Here is a 21,909-nt window from a genome sequence, read left to right on the forward strand (position 1 = left end):
GTAGAGCAGCAAACCTAAATCCGGGTAGACACTTGCCTGTGAGGACATGGATTGGCGGGAGGAACTTCTTGGGCTGGACTATCCACATGGTGTGTTATTTCTCCGTTGGCTGCTTTTTCGTGCCCTTGATGTTTAGGGAATAACCAGTCCAAAAGGTTATTTGTGTTATTTCTAAGAGGCTGATTTCTAGCTAATATTTACAGAAAGGAGGTAATAAAATATAGTGGATAGACTGGATTCTAGAGCCCGAGTGCCTGGGTATTCATCTCAGCTCTGCCGTTTAAAGTCTGTGCCTCAGATTAGTGTCTTATATGTACAAATTAGCTTTTATTATTCATTTGAATGAGAATGCATAGTATAGATCAGTTTGTTAGCATTTATCAAATTTAGAAATTATTTAAACGCAGTACTTTGAATTTGGAACAGAAGAAACCAGTGCCTTCTGAGAGCACACAGGCTGTGGTAACAGCCTACTAAGAGACGCTTGCAAGGAAAACCTCGTTAGACCAAGGGTCGAGTTCATGAGCACAAAGACGTTGCCTTTTGAGAATTACAGCAGAGCGCTCTGTTGATAGTGGAATGTAAACAGGCACAAGCCCTTTGGAGGGCATTTTGATAGTGCTTGTTAGTTTTTAAAAGAAAGTCCTTATATCCTTTGGCTGGGCAATTTTACTTCTAGGAACACATCCAAATGAAATATCAAGGATGCAAACCATGTTTATTTACAAGGAATTGAAGCAATACATATAATAGCTAGAAATAAGGAAAAATGAAAATATCTAACTGTAAGGGCTTGTTTGGTAAGAAATCAAGTCTTGCACATATACAGATTAAGCAGCCATTAAAAGAGGTGCTGAAAATTATTTAATGATGAGAAAATGTCAACAATGTATCTTAAGTGGAAAAAAGTTTATAGAACTCTGTTTAGTATGATTTTTGTGGAATCTACCCCCTGCGCATATGCCCTCCCAGGCTTTCTTAGCAGCACAAACCACAGGATGGAGGTGTATTATCACTACACCCTCCCTTGAGTCACCCACAAACAGCAGGAGGGCGCCGTGGCAAAGACTCCCACACCTCTGATTGCAGTAACCGTTCATGAGCACACAGTGTGATCACAGTGAGCAAATGAATGCTCAGACCATTTTCACAGGCCACAGAACAGTTTTGTTTTTCTGTTCGTTCTTTGATGCACTAGAAGGATGGAACACAAGTATTTCTCTCTACCTTCTAAGGGGATTAAAAAAATTCATTTCTTTCTGCCTTTGGGGATAAGGCAACTCTTTTTCTTTTTTTTGGCAGCTAACGGTTAAGAATCTGGATTCAATGGTTAATATTTACTGTGGTAAGACCAAAGAGAGGGAAAAGGTTGAGGAAAGAAGCAGTTTATTTTGGAGAAACAGAGATGGACAGTCCCCTGGAACAGAAGCCTGGAGAGAGCTCTGAGTTCCCAACAGCACCCTGAGAAGACAGGGAGACCCTAGAGAGGCACAGTGATGGGATGTGACAGGACTGCTGTGCTGAGGCTTGTTAAAAACGAGAAGTTAAATGTGACAGAAAAGAGAAGAGGGCATATACAGAGGAGAAATCTGTCTTAGTGATAACTTGTGTGGGACAGAGGACCCTTCCAGGGGCCCACGCCCCCTCGGAGCCACACGGATCTGCACTCAGCCTGAGCGCCTGAGGCTGTCAGAAGCACTCGGCTGACGTCCCTGGCCCCTGCCTGCCGAGGGCGACCACAGGCTCCTGCCTCAGGCACTCGCTCAGGTTGTCAGATAGCACAGGGATCTCCACCTTCTACTCCATTTCCGACATCACTTTTTAAAATAAGCTGCTCTAGCCTGGATGTTCACTCACATATAAGTAGTTGATATTTCAGATGGGCGAACACATTGCCTCATATTAGAACAATTTAACAAGGACAAAATACAATAGAAAAAATAAAAACAAACCTTGCGCTGGAGACCAGGACGCAAACAAGTTTTATCCCACTTGGGACCTTTCAGGCGATGAGTCAATCCACTAAGATTGTTTGTTTACTTGGGTAGTTGTAAATATTCAACTTTCTTAACAAAGACTTAGTCATTTTACATCCCGACATCTGAGTGAAATGCTGTTTAGTCCCGATGATTTGCTTCCGTGTGTCCCCTCAGTGAAATGAAGCTCACCCTGCACGGTGGCCATGAGGAGGAAGCAGGGCACAGCTCCAGGCCTTCAAGGCCCCCCGAGACCTCGGCGGTGGCCAGTCTTGCCTGTTTGGGGGTGGTGAGATTGTGAGGCCCCGGAAGTCCCGGTTCCATTCACACCAGGCTTTGAAAACTTTCTAGTTTTCTTCCCGCTGCTCTGGAGTCTGGCTCCATGCCTGCCACCAGCAGGGACGAGTGACCGATAACAACCATGGCCCTGACCACAAGTCCACTGTGACGTGGGTGAAGCAGTGATCAATTTTCCAGTAGTGCTATCTAGATCTCATTTTTGATCCTAAAGAAATCCCAGAGTTTCACCATTAAAATGAAGTTTCCATTGGCTTTATTTTAGATTCTCTTCAGCAGAATAAGGAAGTACTTTGTTCCAAGTTTGCTGAGAATTATTTTTTTAATCATGAAGGGATATTGATTATTGTAGAGGATACTTTATTAAGATAAGTGTATGATTTTCTCCTTTAAGCTGTTAATGTGGTGAGTTATAGTAATTTATGAGCTAATATGAAATCAATGTGATTTTCTAGAATAAATGCAATTAGATCATATTATTTTGTCATGATATTATTTTATCTCATCTGTTTTCTTTTTGTTAACATCTTTAGTTTTTTGGGGTTTTTTTGGTATCGATTTTCATTTGAGATTGACCTGTAATTTTCTTTCTCATACAATCCTTGCCAGGTTTTGTTATCAACAGCTAATAATAGCAATAATAACAGCAATATGTTATTGGATGCTCTTTTTCAATTCATCTAATCCTCACAATAAATCTGTAGTGTATGGTAGTCTCAAATACCTATTTTACACATAAAAAAATTGAAGTTAAGTGCTTAACTCTAGAACCCGCATTTTTTTTTTTTTGAGAGAGAGAGAGAGATGAGAAGCATCAACTCATAGCTGTAGCACTTTAGCTGTTCTTTGATGGCTTCTCATACATGCCTTCACCCGGGGGGTCCCAGCCGAACCAGTGACCCCCTTGCTCAAGCCAGTGACCTTGGGCTCAAGCCAGCAACCATGGGATCACGTCGATGATCCCACATGCAGTCAGAGACCTCGAGGTTTTGAACCTGGGATCTCAGCATCCCAGGTCAATGCTGTAACCTGTGTGCCTAACGGTCAGCTGTAACCCTTCATCTTACTCATGCTTTACCTTCTCTCTCCTCCTCCTGCTCACTTTCACCGACCTCTGTCCTAACAACCTCAGTAAATAAACTAGCAGGCATTCCCTTATTTTTTTGTATTCCAGAAAATTTCTGCTAAAATGTAGTTATTTGTTCCTTAAATGAGATATTGACTCAATTTCTTTAATGCTTATTGGACTGTTTTTTTCTGAACTCAGTTTTGGTGAGTTATATTTTTCTAGGAATTTGAATATTTTATTGCATGTTATATATTTAATTTGTACAACTTTGTTCCTACATATTGTTCTTGATATTCTCTTATGTTTTTTAATATTGGCAATACTTGAAGCTATGTTCCCAGTTGTGTTTGTGATCTCTCTTTTTCTGCATCAGTCTTACTCAAAGCTTGTCATTTTATTAGTCTTTTCAAGGGACTGACTTTGTTCCTCTCTTGTATGCTTCTTTTAGTTTTATAATTTCCTCCTTTACACTGAATTTTAATTTATTTTGCAATTCTTTTTTCTATCTTTTGTAGATATAGGCTTACATTATTTATTTTGGGACTTTCATTTTTTCTTTTATTTTTCTGTATTTTTCTGAAGTGAGAAGCTGGGAGGCAGAGAGACTCCCACATGCACCTGACCGGGATCCACCCGGCATGCCCACCAGGGGGCGATGCTCTGCCCATCTGGGGCGTTGCTCTGTTGCAACCAGAGTCATTCTAGCACCTGAGGCAGAGGCCATGGAGCCATCCCCAGCGCCCGGGCCATCTTTGCTCCAATGGCGCTTTGGCTGAGGGAGGGGAAGAGAGAGACAGAGAGAAAGGAGAGGGGGAGAGGTGGAGAAGCAGATGGGTGGTGCTTCTCCTGTGTGCCCTGGCCGGGTATTGAACCCGGGACTTCCACACACCGGGCCAACACTCTACCGCTGAGCCAACTGGCCAGGGCCTGGGCCCTTCATTTTAATAATCTAAATGTTTAGGGCCATGCATTTTCATCTAAGTTCTGCTATAGCTATATTCTGAAAGTTTTTTTTTTTTTTTTTTTTTTTTTAAGTGAGAGGAGTGGAGATAGATTCCTGCATGTGCCCCTGTCGGGATCCACCCAGTAACCCCTGTCTGGGGCTGATGCTCAAAGCAACCAAGCTATTTGTTTAGTGCCTGGGGCTGATGCTCGCTATCCTCAGCCCCTAAGGCCAATGCTCGAACCAGTCAAGCCTCTGGCTGTGTGAGGGGAAGAGAGAGAGAAGGGGGGAGAGAAGCAGATGGTAGTTTCTCCTGTGTGCTCTGACTGGGAATCAAACCCAGGATGTCCATACACTGGGCCAGCTGGCCAGGGCATGAAAGTTTTGATGTGTAGTATTTTCACTATCATTCAGTTAAAATATTTTCAGTTTTCATTTTGATTTTTTTGATTTATAAATGATTTAGAAGTATGTTTAAAAATTTAAACATATGGCAACTTTAGTGATCTCTTTGTTAATTTATTTTTATTGATACCATTGTCTTAAAATGTGTTCTATAATCATTCTTTTAAACGAGTTGAAACTTGCTTTATGCCACAGTATATGGTCATCTTTTAAAAATTTTATTTTTCAATTACAGTTTACATTCAATATTATTTTGTATCAGTTTTGAATATAGTCAGTTTTTATAAACATTCTGAATAGCTATTGAGTGTAATAGTCATCTATCTGCCAATGAGGTCAAACTTTTTAAGTGCTTTATTTCGGATCTATGTCTTTACTGATTTTTTGCGTGCTTGGACTTACAATTTTGAGAGTGTTATCTGAACATCTATTGCAATGTGGTAGACTTATCTATTTTCCATATTCTGTCCATTTTGCTTTATATAATTTGAGGCTTTGTGATTAGATGCCTAATAGTTTAGAATTATTTTAACTTATTAGGAAATTAAACCTTTTGCTTTAAAGTTCATCATTTCTAAAATTACTGTAACTACAATAGTTTTCTTTGACTAGCATCTACCTGCACTTCTATTATCTTTTCCTTTCAATGTTTCTGAATCCATATGTTTTCAATGTGTTTCTTTTATTTTCTTATTTATTTGTTTATTTTTTACAGAGACAGAGAGAGAATAAGAGAGAGGGATAGATAGGGACAGACAGACAGAAATGGAGAGAGATGAGAAGCATCAACCATTAGTTTTTCATTGTGACACCTTAGTTCATTGATTGCTTCCTCATATGTGCCTTGACCATGGGCCTTCAGCAGACCGAGTAACCCCTTGCTCAAACCAGCGACCTTGGGTCCAAGCTGGTGACCTCGGGATCTTGAACCTGGGCCCTCAACATCCCAGTCCAATGCTCTATCTACTGCGCCACCACCTGGTCAGGCTCAATGTGTTTCTTTTATTTTTTATTTAAAAAAAAAAATTTTTTTACAGAGACAGAGAGTGAGTCAGAGAGAGGGATAGACAGGGACAGACAGACAGGAATGGAGAGAGACGAGAAGCATCAATCATTAGTTTTTCATTGCGCGTTGCAACACCTTAGTTTGTTCATTGATTGCTTTCTCATATGTGCCTTGACCGCGGGCCTTCAGCAAACCGAGTAACCCCTTGCTGGAGCCAGAGACCTTGGGTTCAAGCTGGTGGGCTTTTTGCTCAAACCAGACGAGCCTGTACTCAAGCTGGCAACCTCGGGTCTCGAACCTGGGCCCTCTGCATCCCAGTCCGATGCTCTATCCACTGCGCCACCGCCTGGTTAGGCTCGATGTGTTTCTTTTAAAAAGTATCTGTTAATTGCCATTTTAAACCAGAGAATTTAATCTCTTTACATTTATTGTAATTACAAAAATGTTTGTGTATAGCTCCCTTATTGTTATATTGTGATTTCTACTTATTCTACCATTCACATATTTTTCTTTTTTTCTTATCTTCATTTTGATTGATTAGTTTTTCTCATTTCATTTTTTCCTATAGTAGTTGAAAAGCTATGCATTCTATCTCTATTTTCATAGCTACTATAGAAACTTAATATGCATAGTTTATCAAAATATGAAATTAATCAATACTAAACCCTCTTTCCAAAAAACCTGAAATCTGTCAAGTGCTGTTCAGTTTTAATCACCCCTTCTAACATTGTGCAATTGTGTGTATTTTAATTCCACTTTAAAAGCATTCCCCAAAAACATTATTATCATCATATCATTCTTTCCCTTCTTATTTTAAATATCAATGTTTTTCTAGATTGACTGACATATTTCCCCCTTTCTTTGTTTTTAACTTCTTTTGCATTTCATTCTTTCCATCTGGGATAATATTCTTCTTTCCCCTGAAATAAATGCTTAGATCAGTGGTTCTCAACCTTTCTAATGCCGTGACCCCGCAATACAGTTCCTCATGTTGCGGTGACCCCAAACCAAAAAATAATTTTGGTGGCTACTTCATAACTGTAATTTTGCTACAGTTATGATTCGGAATGTAAATGTCTGATATGCTTTATGTATTTTCCGATGGCTTTAGGCGATGCGCTGGGGTCGCGACCCACAGGTTGAGAACCGCTGCCCTAAGGCTTCCTTTAGTGAAGACCTGTGGTTACTGAACCTCTTTCAGGTTTTGTTTTTCTTGAAATATCTTTATTTTATCCTGGGCCTTGAAAAATCTATTTGATGGATACAGACTTTCTTTCCTTATGCCATTATTTATCTTTCTGTTAAAGTGATGTGTAGCAGGTGATATTTGGAATCCAACCATCAGTGTGGCTGTCCTCACATTGGATAAGCCGCACCTTTCCCTACATGGTGGGTTACAGGAAACTGGACCAAAGCTTTCCATTACAAACAAACAAACAAACAGACAGACAAACAAACAAACAAAGGAAAAGCTCTTGCCCAAGTGTCACAGTGCTGGACATGCCCACCTCTTGATTAAAATGCATGACTCGAAAAGTCTTCTGTTTCAGTGCAGTTGCTCATCAGTAGGAAGGAATAGTATTAGTCATTCTTCACTGTCAGCTTCAAGGGATGAGTTAATTCATGAGGTGCTTTTCCCTGCAGGGGTGGGTGATGATGTCAGCTCAGCGTGAGGGTCACAGAGGGATGGACGGGGACAGTACATTTTGAAAGAAGGAAGGGAGCAGTTCAGCTCCGCAGCCCGGGGCCTGGCCCCAGGGTGTCAGTTGAGGCTGAGGAAACGAGGCCGGGCATCCAGACTGGAAGCTGCTTGCAGGAGACTGGGGGAGCCGGGTGGCGGGTACCGTGCTGACCACCTGTTTCCACGCTCTGTCCACTCCCGAGTCTGGGCTCTCCAGCCCATGCCTCCTGCTTCTTCCTCAGCGGTGGCCTTGAGAAAATAAAGTATCGGACGAGAACTTTCCCCACGGGCCTGGATTCCCGCGCTCCCACCGTCCTCAGAGCCGGGCTTCTCGGCTGCCCTTCTTGCCTCTTGCCCTCTGGTCTCCTGCTCACAGACCTCCTTGAGTCTCTGCCACCAACAGCCGACACCCAGCCCCTGTAACTGTTACCTGTGCAGTACAGGAGTCAGTGCAGAAAGTTTGGGAAATGCAGAAAATTACACAGAAGAAAACAAAAACCCACACATGGGCTTACCACTGGCGGAAGAGAATCACCCTGAACGTTTTTGTGTTATTATTTTTTGGATTTTTGTTTTTTGTACGTGTGTTGCCTCTTCTTTTCTCTTTATCCATCCACCCTTTTCCCCACTTGCAAAATCAGGATGATAGTGCAGATCTATTTTCTAATTTGCTTTGTCTTCCCATTAAAACGCCTTTCCCGGTTGCTGTGTTTCTTCTGTCTTGTTGCTGGGTTTTCTCGTCTTCCTTTTCTTAGTAAGTATGGGGAGTCTACAAGCCTGTCTGCATCTCTGCCCTCTCGTTCAGAGCTCAGCTCTCCCGGCTGTATTGTACACCCCGAACCTCCCTCTCCTGTCTCCCTTCTCCCCTCCCCCTCTCCCTATGCCCACCAGCGGCTGACAAATGCTGTCCAAGACCTTGGCACCGGCAGACCTAACACACCTTGATTTCTCCTCATTGTACTGAACTTGCAGTAACAGTTGCCACTTTCAGTTACTGCCGCCTGGAAACTCTCCTTCCTTAATTTTCGTGAGCATTTCCCCCTGCTCCTCCGCTCCTCTCTTTCTTTCTCAGAGCATATCTGCAGCTTCTCGGGATAGTCTTACGAAGAGCTGGTGGTCCTTAGGGGTCTGCCCTCGGTGCCCCTCAGTCCCCAGTCTCTGGGCAGTCACAGCTCCAGAGTGTGTCATGAGCTCCCGGCCCACGGATCCGGATGTCTCACCGGCACTCAGACCATGTGAGCGAAGCGGGACGCACACTGTGTTTGGAAGGGGGTACGGCCCAGCCTGGAAATGGCTGCATCATCCGCCCACACTCTCCACCTGGAGCTCGGGCAAACCTACGGATGGAAGCATAGGCGGGTCCTGAAGGGCCTTTGGGGGAAGCCTGAGGCTGGAGCTACTGTGAGGTTTTGCAAAGAAAAGTCAGAAACAAGGGCAGATAGTAAAGGCAGCACATCAAACATGATTTTTAAAAAATTTTTTATTATTAAATTTAATGCAGTGACATTGATAAATCAGAGTACATAAAACAAGATTTCTTCTCCGCGGAGCCGGCCAAGATGAGCTCAGTGAGAGAGCACGAGGTTAGGGAGGCGTCCCCCGGAGCCAGCTGGGACCGATCTCTTGCACGGAGACCCCAGCGCACCCGGGAGGACACCCGCACGGCTGAGGCAATGCTCTGGGCACGCTGCACTTAGCACTAGCTTTTTGTTTCCAGTGCAGTTGCAAGTTTGAAATGTTTAATGCTTTTAGATCTCTGGTCATTTTCAAAGATCACTGAAGTATTTCAGTTCTGGTTTTCTTTTCTCTCTTGATCCTTCTCTTTAACTCTTACAGTCTTTATATTTTTCTGTCTCCTATTGCCAAGTGTCTTCCAGAAAGCATGGCCTCTGAAGGCGGAGGGGGCTCAGAGCAAACACAGCCTGGGCTCCTGTCTGTCCCGTGTTCTCTTTGCTGGACTGTTACTTGGTGTCCCTGGGGCATAAGGCATCGGTCCCACCAGACCAAATACTGGGCGCGGCGGATAGAAGGCGCATTCTTATAGCGCCTCTGGGCACTTCCTTACCTGTAGAACATGGATGAAGATGAAGATGAGCCCTTCCTACCAACCCCCCTCCACTCACAAAAATGTCGAATGGGAGACGTTTGTGATCTTTCTGGAAGGCAGATTTCTACAGATACTAAATAGTAATCTTTAAAAGTCTACCCTCATTCGTTCTAAGTCAAGTCTTCTTTCCCTTCCTTTTCATTCCGATGACCACCCTCTCTTACCTGCTCTGTCTGCTGTTCTGTTTCGTGGGAGACACCCGGAGGTAATTCAGAGCTTCGCCCCGCGAACTGGGCACCAGGAAATCCCAGCCCTGCCACTCACCTGCTCTGTGACCCTGGCAAGTGCTTTAACATCTCTTCACCTTCTTTTCCTCATCTGTAGAATGAAAAAAATGATAGGACCTGCCTAAGGGGCGTCTATGAGGATTAAATGAGTTAATTATGTTTTTAATTGAGATTAAGTCTAGTTAATATACAGATTTTTTTCTTGTGATGAGAACTGTTAAGATTCACTCTGAGCAGCTCTCCAAGGTCCCCCGCTGTAGAAGACCCCTCCAGGACTTCCTTGTTTCAGAGCTGGCGGTTTGGACCTTTGGACTGCTTCCTGCCCAGCTCTGCGACGACTAATCTCTTTCTTCTTTTCTCTGTATCTGTGAGCTTAGTTTCATTTTCTTATTTTTTTAAACGAGTTTATTTTTGTAAGAATTTAGGACAGTGCCCTGTGTGTGTTTAGGATTTAATTATTATTATCCCCATGTTAATCCATTCAAAAGCGTGGGATAGAGTGTTGAGACTATTAATTTTTCTGCTGACAATCTTCAGTGACTCTGCATTGCCGAACAAATAGAGAATAAATGTCATCCAGGGTCCCTCATGATTGGCCGAAAGCTTCCTGCCCGCACAGTCCCTTACTCACCAGAATGAACCACGAGCTGCTTCTGAGGACAGACCTGTCTCTTTCCTGCCTCTGCCCCTTGGCATGTGGAATTCTCTTTGCCTGCAGTTTTGTCTTTCTGGACAGAAGTTTTACCTCTGCTGGCATGCTGCTTTCCTCTCCTCCTGAGCAGGTTAGGACTGAACTAATGGCTGTAGGCCTGGGGCTTCTTCCCAGCCTCCCACTCCCGCACACCTGTGTGACTACCTGGGGAGAGGGCGGCCTTGCACTGATGAGCTGATGGTCCAAGTGAGAAGAGCAGGAAGGTGTTTGTTCCGGTTGGGACATTCGGATGTGCTCAAGGCTGATCTTTACACTTCCGTGCTATACAATTCCTTTATCTATAAAGTGAGTAAACAAGACATTCTCTGCCCCCTTTTGTAGAAAGTTATTAAGGGGTATAAATGACGTCACAACATGAATATTTTGTGGGAAGAATAATAAGCTTTGCAAATATACAAAAGGTCATCGTTATTATAATCAACAGGATTGAATGCCCAAGGCTTTGATTTATTACCAGATATAATCAGGACCAGCTCGGATGTCTGCTCTGTACTTTGCATAGTCCCTTTTAATTTTGAACAGCCTCCGAGTTGTAAAGGCTGAGCCAGGGCCCAGAGAGGTGTAGGAACTTGCCCAAGTTCCCAGGCTTGGTTGGCAACAGACACACAAACTAAGGCTACAAATTGAAGTCAGATCCATCTGACTCCGGAACCTGGGTTCTTTGTGGTGACCTTCTGCCTCCAGACCTTACGGGCAATGTCAATAACACGACTGCCTAGAGCAGGGGTCCCCAAACTTTTTACACAGGGGGCCAGTTCACTGTCCCTCAGACCGTTGGAGGGCCGGACTATAAAAAAAAACTATGAACAAATCCCTATGCACACTGCGCATATCTTATTTTAAAGTAAAAAAACAAAATGGGAACAAATACAATATTTAAAATAAAGAACAAGTAAATTTATTTATTTTTTATTTTTTATTTTTTTCTTTTTCATTTTTCTGAAGCTGGAAACAGGGAGAGACAGTCAGACAGACTCCCACATGCGCCCGACCGGGATCCACCCAGCATGCCCACCATGGGGCGATGCTCTGCCCACCAGGGGTCAATGCTCTGCCCATCCTGGGCGTCGCCATGTTGCGACCAGAGCCACTCTAGCGCCTGAGGCAGAGGCCACAGAGCCATCCCCAGCTCCCGGGCCATCTTTGCTCCAATGGAGCCTTGGCTGCGGGAGGGGAAGAGAGAGACAGAGAGGAAAGCGCGGCGGAGGGGTGGAGAAGCAAATGGGCGCTTCTCCTGTGTGCCCTGGCCGGGAATCGAACCCGGGTCCTCCGCACGCTAGGCCGACGCTCTACCACTGAGCCAACCGGCCAGGGCAAGAACAAGTAAATTTAAATCAACAAACTGACCAGTATTTCAATGGGAACTATGCTCTCCTCACTGACCACCAGTGAAAGAGGTGCCCCTTCCGGAAGTGCAGCGGAGGCTGGATAAATGGCCTCAGGGGGCCGCATGTGGCCCGTGGGCCATAGTTTGGGGACCCCTGGCCTAGAACTTGGAGCAGTACCTCCAGGGCAGAGGCTTTCAGGCGCGGGCAGCCTCTGGCTCGTCTGAGGAAGGGTCTCCAAAATACAGCTGCCAAAGGCAGCCCCTGAGAGCAAATCCATAGGATGCTGCATTTTGAAAAATGTCCTCCCAGAAAACTCAGCCATTTGCCGCTGTTGAAACCATCTACTTTAAATTTGAATGACTTGGGCACGCAGCATTCTCTTTGCCTGGAATGTGCCCTCTTTTGTGCTAGGCACTGGGGTACAGACACGAATAAGTCTGCCTCTTTGTCCTTAAGGATTTTGTATCTTAGGAGAGACTTGCTGTGGAATTGGCAGCACAGCAGTAAGTGCTGACGACACTCAGTACCAAGCCGTGGGATTATGGAGTCATGGACGCCAGACTCCGTCTGAGAGCCCTGGAGGGGTCCTCAGAGGAGGTCAGCACGTCAGCAGAGGCTGGAAGGATGGGCAAGCCTTTATCAGTTGAAATAAACGGCCTAGATAGTGTCTATTATTTGTCGAACATGCAACAGATTAGTTCAGGTTCTGATACTGGAAAGATTGGTGTGCTGACTTTACAAAGGATAGACAGGAGGAGAAGTGGGCCCACAGCAACTCAGCCTTCCGGCCCCAGTGCCCTCCACCTCCAGTCCAGGTCATTCTCTGATACTTCTTACTTCCCGTGTCTTCCCGTCTTCCCACTGCCGCGGGGAACTGCTCTTCGTGACCACCGTCCTCCCCACCTCTTCCTGGGCTCACCCTCCCCAGTCCACGAAGTGCCCGAGTCCTTCTCCCACCTCCCCTGCCTCCACACAGCCCGGAATACTCCAAGAGTCGTGCCAGCGAAACGTTGGCCAATGTGTCCGTCCCCTTTGCCCAGGGACAGAGAAGAGTTTATTTTAAATACATAAATGAGTCATTGTAATAGTATTAGTTTTGGAAACCCTAAATATTTTGTGTAAGAAACATGGTCTAAGGGAGATAAACCATTAGAATTCAGTGAGCAGATGATACGCTGTCGGTTCTGACACATTTCAAAATGGAGAGCTTGGGTGCATGCACAGGCGGCAGAAGTAGGTTTCCAGTTGTTCGCATGGGAAATAATGCAGTAACGAACCAAGAATAATACCAGAGTAAACCCTGTGTTTCACGAAGTCACGCTGTGCCCCTCCGTTTGCCCTGCCTGCATTGTGAAGAGGGCTGCTTTGGTTCAATCCCAAGTTTGCATTTGTTTAGGGTGAACTTGTCAAATGCTGTACTTTATGGAGATAGTGTTTATATGCTTATGTTTATATTTTCCTAAGAACTATGCAGTTTGCTCTTGTTCCCGCTTAGCTGATTATGAACTATTCTACAATGTTGGTGGTCCGGGGCCAAATTAAATTAGGTGTGCCAGTGCCAAAATCCTAAAACAGATTCGAAAGGCATTCCAGCCAAACTTGAGTCATGTTTCCCCCGTCATTTTATTTATTTTCTAATGATGCTGTACTGGTTTTTACTGCAGACACTACTGAGCCTAACTGGTTTACCAGGTGGCCCTGGCAGCCCGTGAGCTGCCGCGCACTCTGTCTTCTCACTGCCCATGTCCCTGGTCCTCCTGCCCTGGTCCTTGTCCGTCCCGGGTGGCTGGGCACCTTGGGGAAAGTCCTGAATGGGGGCTTCCTGGTTCTAATTGCCGATACCCCTTCTTATTTATTCTCATTCAACCCACGAGCACAGTTCTCCACGCGCTCATTCCAGAGCTCTTCTGACCTGCCCGATTCCTACCCCTCATTCCTGCGCGTGGCTAGTTCCCACTTCCCAGAGGGAACGGGGGTGGGCACGGAGCCCCCATCTCTCCCTCTCAGCCTTTCCCTGAACCCTGACTTTGGTCACGCTTCCCGTGCACCTCAGAGAACGCGCTGCGTCTCACCCCCGAGAGCAGCATGTCCCCGTGGTCTCTCCTCCCTCTCCTCCCCAGGGACCCCTCTGTCACGTCACCCCAGCTGCTTTCTTTCCATCCACTCTCACAGTGCCCTCCTCCCACTTCCTCCGTCCCGCACGGGTGCCCAGGGCTTCCGTCTGCTTTTCTAACAGTCCTTCTGTCACGCTGGCCCCCGGGGGCTCGCCGCGCCGCCTCCTCCTCACGCATCCAGTGTAGATAAGTTTCCTTTCTCACCGCCCTGTCTTTGTTCTGGGGGCACCAGAGCTGCTTATCTATAGTATCTCATTAGCGTTGGCATGTTCTTTCTTTCATTGCCGTTTACGTACATCTTTTCATCCGTCGTTTACGACGTCAGTCTGTTGTGTGTCTGCTTGGAAATTTCCCGTCATTAGAGGACAGACTCCTTAAGCGCAGGCGCGGCCTCGCTGCGGGGAAGTGCAGCCTTCACTCGAATGCTGACGTCGTGCGAGCGAGTCCATACTGATCATCTCACTTGGAAGTCCTGCCTGTGTCCTACCTCGAGCTTTCTCAGTTCCCCCACCCCCTGACTAACTGTGACACATTTCATTGCAAATAAGATTGCTTTGGAAGGATGATTTCCCAATAATTTATAAATGGGCACTTTCCCCAAGGTGCCCAGCCACCTGGGACGGACAAGGACCAGGGCAGGAGGACCAGGGACATGGGCAGTGAGACTGGGGACCAGGGCAGGAGGACCAGGGACATGGGCAGTGAGACTGGGGACCAGGGCAGGAGGACCAGGGACATGGGCAGTGAGACTGGGGACCAGGGCAGGAGGACCAGGGACATGGGCAGTGAGACTGGGGACCAGGGCAGGAGGACCAGGGACATGGGCAGTGAGACTGGGACCAGGGCAGTGAGACTGGGGACCAGGGCTGAGAGACTGGGGGTCACACAATCTGATCAGGTTGACTCAGAGACACATGAGAGCACTGAAGTTGTGATTAATGAAGAGCCCAGCCGATTGGCTGGTACATTATATGTGGGGTCGTTTGAGTGGAGTCTGTAAGAGGGGCCGGGACAGCGTGAACTGTCGGGCAGGGGGGACAGAGCGTGCTGGCTGCCCTCTGCAATAGCTGGTCCGCTCCAGCGGCCGGCCCTGTAGGGCACACGGCACGGCTGCTTCAGCCACAGAGTGGGGTTGGCCAACAGCTCAGACAGAGCCGCCTGGGCTGCTAATAAGGGTTCTCTTCCTCCTGAGGCCTGCGCCCCAGTGCGGCCCTGGCCCATCACCTCAGGGGAGCCAACTCTCTGTAACGACACTCGCGGGAGGTGGGCTAGAAACCGCTGGTTAAAATGCCAATTCACGGTGAGAGGTAGAGCTTCCGTTTTCCTCCTGTAGGAAGGTAGGCAGGAGGAGCCAGGGGGAGCAGGTTATTGGGTGAGCGCGGACTTGGGGTACGGAGTGCCCTTCTCTGTCCCCACTGAGCCTGTGGGGGGACATCTCAGCTCTGCCCAGAGGGCTCAGGTGTGTGCCAGCCAATCACCAAGGGGCTAGCCCACTGCCCATGACGCGGAGCTGCCTCCTCATTTACCAGCAGGCCCAAGGTCCAGCTTTCCCAGCGCGGACAGAACCCTGCTGACACCCAGCAGCTCGGATGGGGAGGGCCTCCCTATTCTAATACGTGGCGACATGAGAACGGTGACTGCCCTAGGGCTTCTGTCGCATGGGAGCCGTCTGCAGCACCTGGTCCCAGGGCAGGAGGTCAGACAGTGAGTTACAGGCTACCGGGCAGTGAGGAGGGTCACTTCAATCGAGAGAGCAGATGTCGACCCACACTGGGTCTATCTGGGATTTCACAATTCGTGTCACCGTGTGAGATCACCACCCCAGGGACACAATGAGCCCTCCATGCCGACACCGTGGAGCAATGGAGAGATCTGTGTGCGCCCTGCATTCAGTCACATCTAACATCCCCCGGAGACCCCTTCCCGGCCCTGCTGTGTGTGCTCACACTGAGCAGACGATTAAAATCCGAACGTCTCTGGTGAGTAACGGTCGACCCTCTGAGTCTACCGCTCACCTTGCCTCCTCAAGGACAACGCACATAAAAATAGTAGCTAAGGGTTCAACTTAAGTTAGTCTGCTCAGAATGAAACCGCTGAAACCAGATGGGATAGTAGTTCCACCGATGGAACACTGATTCTGTAGGTGATCTAAGTAGGGAAGTGTAGGAATGCCACACTGAACTGATGACAGAGGCATTTTCTTTTTGGCTGCTAACCCTGGGCAGTGCCACTGTCCACTTTAGTCTTCGTGAACTGCTCGCCGACACAGGACAAAGTCTACTCGCTGGGCAGCTGTGAAGGATAAACAAGATGTGTGTACGAGAACGCCCAGTGGGAGCCGGGCTCACAGAGGGCACCGAGTTTATATGTGTTGAGTTGAAAGGACTTTGAAGATAGAGTTTCTGTTTTGTACATTGTGGCACTGCTTCTAGTTCATTTTTCACCCAAGAATTCAGCAAGCTTATTTCAGGATTCCTTGAGTTTAACCCTTTGAGTAATACGAAGGTTCATGTCCGTCCTCGTGCCTCCTGACCTCCAGAGTACGATCGATTTATTTTAAAAATGTGTAAGGCCTAACATGAAAAAAAGGGCAATGTGTGTTCTTCTTGTTTCCATAAATTGGTTATCAAACAAACATGATTTCAAGTTACTAAAACTGAAACTGGAACTAATTTCACTTTTTGAAAAAAACTCACTCCCGGGGGTCAGCGAGCATGAAAGAAACTCACTACTCCAAGGGTTAACTGACTCAGGATTGACGGATACAGCAAGTGTGTCTTATGACAAGAAGTGTCAGGGTGGTTGGGTGGGACGCCTAGTAAGAAAGCCTATTTATCAAATTCATTTCCAGAGCAGAAACCCACTTCTCCCACTCAGCTGTAAAATGTTCCTTGTGTGAGTTGTTTCCCTGTGGCGGGGCCCAGGTGCCGAGGCCCAAGGTAGCTTCTGTCCCTGCGATGACGTGTATGGACCCGGCCACGCCTCTCGAGGACAGATGAGTTGTCAGCAGGGATGCTGTGATTCATGAGAGGTGAGGGGAAAGCTCTTTGATGTTGAGTCATTATGAGTGTGTGGATTTCTGAAGCATGTTTTAGATGAGGCTCTGATGAATATTTAAAGGGCTGGCAAGAAAAGAGAGAGAGAGAGAGAGAGAGAGAGGGAAAGAAACGAATAAAAATACTGTGTGAATGCAGCACAGTCAGAAGGTCCGTCTAGAAAGTGTGTCAGGCTCAGAGGGCACTCAGGAGCGTGCCGTTTGTGGTTTAATGAAGGACAAGTAAACATTCACTATGGCTGCGTGGCTGTTAAGAAAAGGGACAGGCTGAGAGAGAGACCCGCTTTCAGGCTGTGAGGGGCATGGGACACACTGGACGCCGGCTGGGGACACACATTCTGACCTGTGTTCTGCACCAGCCAGCGGCACGAACTTGGAACGGGGCTCTTTCCCGGTGTGTGTTTTCTCCTGCGTTCCCTGGAGCCTGGACCATCCAGTTCCCAGTGATGTTCTGTCCTGTGCTTCTCTGAGGCCCCGGTGCCTTATAACGGCAGGGATTGCCTGCTTACTGTATGCTAGGTGCTATGCCGAGACCGTCAAATCTATTTTCTCATTTACTCTCTGTGAACTACCCTAGAAGGTTCTGGGGGCAGCGTTAACCCCGAATCTGCCCCTCTGAAGAGCACCGAGTGGGTGAGAGACCAGGAGCGCTGTGCCCGGCCTGCGGCACGCAGAGAGGCCAGAGACCAGCCTGGCCCCACGTCTGTTCCGGGCCGCCGTCTGGGCCGGCAGCTGCAGTGGCCGGCAGATTCACAGGTCTTCTTATAGACGTGTGTGCTTTCTTTTCTCACCTCCAGCGCCAGGACTTGGGAACTAAGGTGAGGCGAAGAAAGGAAGGCTTCTCGGGACCACTGGGGAATCCTCCAGGGCCCACTGGGCCCAGAGCAGGGAAACCCCTCTGGGAATGCCAGTCGCCCCAGCTCTGCAGAGAAGTAACCTCGAAATCATTGTCTTAGGCTTCTGAAGGTAAAAGGAATGTTTCATTCGGCTACTCTCATGCCTGGGTCCACCTGAAGCCAGAAGCCAGGTGTCTGGAGCCAGGCTCCAAGATGCAGGAGATTCAGGGCCGTCTGGGGAGCCCCGGGGTGGTCCAGTCAGGATGCCCCAAGTGCCCGGGCGAACTTCTGGACCAGGCCCCTGTTCCTATGCGTCTTCCAGGCTGCAGGGAGCCCGGGCACTGACGTCACTGTGGATTGGGGCCGCTCAGGAAGGCCTCTGGGAAACACCATTTGGATTCGGGTCGAGTTCAAGTCCCCAGGCAACTAGAAGTCCAGATGCCTCTTTCTTCCTGACATGGAAGTGTGGGTGGGAAAGTCTTGGTGTGTCAGGTTTGGTTTCACTGTCTTAACCGTTCGTTCGGGAAGTTTGGTCACTTGGAAATCTGTTCGGGAGCAGGATGGTAATCGTAGCTTATGCTTTATTCTTCGGTGTTGGATTATTCTGTTAGTGGATGAGGCCAGTCTTTTCCTGCTCTAGTCTCCTGTATTAATTTTTCTTTATGTTTTTGCATCTGGGACAGTGCACTGACATTATTCAATGGTGAAGGGAAGGAGACGGGAGAGGGCCCAGCTGACTGATCGGGCCTGGTGGAGGTGGGCAGGAGACTGGTGTCCAGTCAGGGCTGGTGTAGTGCTGCGGGACTGAGGGCCGCTGGCGGGCTGACAGACCAGCGCAGTATGCCAGGGAAAGCTCCTTGCTCAGACTAGCCAGGCACAGATGAGGACGGGGGGATGGGACCCAGTTCAACGGGTAGGTGGGGTCGGCCCAGGGGAGGAACCGCAGAGCGGTGCTCTGGGCCGAGGAGAGAGCTGGGGCCCTCGGAACCCGCACACACTGTGAGGACAGGCAGGTGCTTCAGACGTCGCCTTTGCTTCCTAAGTCAGCCCGGCCGTGGTTAGAGCAAGTACACGTGGATTTCACTTCATGTTTCATGAAAGAATGCTGTGACGATGGAAAAAACACGAGCCTCAGGGCAGTGGAGGATGAGGGTCCAGGCCTGATTTCTCTCCATGAAACGAGGGGTTGCATTGGTGGGCCTTGGGATTACTCTCACTCATAAATTAGGGTTATTGTGATCACCGCACTCAGCAACATTATGGTGCCTTTGCTACTAGGTGACAGTTTTTTAGGGCCTGGAACCCCTGGCACTTTGTGTGGGTTCCGGGTGCGAACAGCAGGAGTGAGCTCACTAATAGTGAGGAGAAGGCAGGCCGTGATGACGCAGCGCCTCCCACCAGCTTGAAGGATTATACATGCTGTCTACACGTCTCGGCCGATACCACCCCCAGACGTCGTACCCCGCAATGTCACCAGGCAGGCAGTGCAGTAAGCCAGGGGCAGTGGTGACTTGCAGAGCTGACGTGGAACGTCCGCCAGCCCAGTCGTTTCTGTGCGCTTACAAAATCTGGGCAATGGGTACATGGCGTTTGTTATAGTATTCTTTCTTCTCTTTGGAATGTTGAAAACACTTCACGACGAGAGCGCTCTCTGTTCACTCATTCAGGAAGGACATGGGGAGGGAGCACCCTGGGCGGCTGGACAGCTGAGGGCACTTGGAGTCCGGCGGGCGGGCTGAACCAAATGGGAGGGTGTGGAGCCGCAGGGCGGACGGTGCCCCTGTGCGCCCGCTCCAGAGCGGACGGTGCCCCTGCGCGCCCGCTCCAGAGCGGACGGTGCCCCTGCGCGCCCGCTCCAGAGTGGACGGTGCCCCTGCACGCCCGCTCCAGACGGGGGCCTCCCCACCCTCCCGTGTGATGGCCACGGGCTGCGGCCGGGATGGGAGGGGCAGTGCCGCAGCAGGCGCTGCCCCGAGTCCCGTTTCTGCACCTTCCTGGGGTGACCCGGACTTCCCTGGCGAGGCAGGGATGTGCTCACGTCCAGATTCCCCGCAGTCCCGAAGCTTCTGGGGGGGGGCAAGGAAAGGGAGGCGACCACACGGGTGGGAAGAGAGCAGGGCCGGCCCCCCACCCCCTACGGCCTGAGGAGGTGTGGGCGGCTGCTTTTCCAGGACACCAATGTTGACAGCAGACGTGACAGCGTGATGACAGTAAGTGTTCCGAGCCACACATGGAAATAGAAGTGATGTATTTTCAGTGTCTGAGGAGGGCTGGGGGGAGGGCCCGGCGTGGGGGCCCGGCATGGGGGCCGGCGTGGGGGCCGGCGTGGGGGCCCGGCGTGGGGGCCGGCGTGGGGGGCCGGCGTGGGGGCCGGCGTGGGGACCCGGCGTGGGGCCCGGTGTGGGGGCCCGGTGTGGGGGCCAGCGTGGGGGCCGGCGAGATTAACATCCTACCCCCAAGAGGCCCTGTGCTCTCAGGGACGCAGCTGAACAGCCTCTCATGGAACTGGGCGCCGGTGCTGAGAGCTGACCATGAACACGTATTAAAAAAAAAAAAAAGACAAAGCAGTGACTTCAACTGCTAAGAATAAATCCAGTCACTCTTGCCTGTCGACCTCCCAGTTTCATAGAAATCAATTTCCTGACAGTTTTTGTCCATTTCCCGCATCCATTGTAAGATGGCTCACCTTTCCCTTAACCTTCCATGAGATTATCTACATTAGCAGCAAGGGCAGTGTGCCTTCTAGAGGCAGGTGCCACCCAGCGTCAGGTCAGAGAGAGAGCTGGAGGGGAGGGCGGGGCCCAAACCGACTTCCCCACTGACACTGAACACGGAACACCGCCTCTCCCAGGCAGGCGGCCTGGGCTCACTTCTGAAGTGACTGAAGTGGAGAGGAGGCGGTGGGGAGGACCCTTGCAGGGGGCGGTAGAGTGACGTTATTAAAAGCACTGAAGTTTCAGTCCTGAGATGAACAGGTTCTGGGGTTCCCAGGATCTGCACGGGGACTGTAGTTACAGCACCGCGTCACTAAGGGAACATGTGCCAAGTCTTCTCACCACACAAAAACGGGGCGAGTACGTGGGGTGATGGATGGGATAGTTAGCTTGATCGTGGTGATCATTTCACAGTGTACACACATGTGAAGTCACAATGTTGTACACCTTAAATACATGTTGTTTTTATTTGTCAGTTATACCCCAATAAAGCTGGGAAATAAAAGCATCCGACTCTAGAGTCAGGTTGTCTGGGTTCAGATCCTGATTCCGCGGCATATTAGCGAAGTCACCACAGACACCCCTCTGAGGCTCAGCCTCCTCCTCTGGGAAACAGGAGGAGAAGATAGATTCTCGACGTCACGCTCCCAGAGCAGGCGCTCCGTGCATGTGAGCTGCTAACGTTGTCATTCAGGGCCTGGCAACGAGTCCCCACAGCCTGAAGGTTTCCACTCCTGTCTGTCAGCCTGTTACGAGGAGTCTTATTTCTATGGGAGTCCTGGGGCCTCTTTTCACATTTAATTCCAATTCCAGATCAGCCTCGTTTGACGATTTGTTCCTTTCTGTCTGGCAGGCGAGGCCGTCTGCCCAGCCGTCTTTCCTCTGAGCTCTGGACTGAGTGAGAGCCCCCCAGGCAGCCTGTCCAGTGTTCTCTGAGGGTGATGAGCTGCAGCTACGGTCACTGCCCGCCAGGGACCGTAGACAGAGTCACTTCCCGACGATGCACTGTCCCCACCAGCCTGCATGCCCACCTGTGCCATATGAGTTCTGATCCTGAGCACAACGGTTGGACTTCCTCTGTGTCTCTAGTGGGTAGCCCACCTAACCTCCCTGGCCTCTGCTCTCCCACCGAACTTCCCTCAGGCCCCTTGTTCACTTGGGGCCATGGTCACACTACTGCAGAGATCAGGCCCAGAATGGACTCTTCAGTGCCCTCAGTCAACTCCCTTGACCCGTGGTGGGGCGCAGTCACCTTGATCATGCATCCTTGTGGGTGGGCCGCACGTGTGGAGTGACGTCATTACTTCAGGTCACACGCCTTCAAGGCAGGCGAACCGTGAGAGTGTGCCTGCAGCCACGGAGTGAGAAAGGTCAGGTGGGAGGCGTGGAGAACGAGGGGAGAGGTGGTCCCGCAGCCCGAGATCCCTGCTCTCCACCTT

General features: G+C 49.1%; 1 pseudogene; it reads left to right on the forward strand.

Moving 5' to 3' along the window:
- The window catches only part of LOC136398125 (protein farnesyltransferase/geranylgeranyltransferase type-1 subunit alpha-like), a 36,772-nt pseudogene extending 18,586 nt beyond the window's left edge, over positions 1–18,186 (forward strand).
- Positions 18,187–21,909: the final 3,723 nt, after the last annotated feature.

Source organism: Saccopteryx leptura, chromosome 3, assembly GCF_036850995.1.
Source record: "Saccopteryx leptura isolate mSacLep1 chromosome 3, mSacLep1_pri_phased_curated, whole genome shotgun sequence".
NCBI lineage: Eukaryota > Metazoa > Chordata > Mammalia > Chiroptera > Emballonuridae > Saccopteryx > Saccopteryx leptura.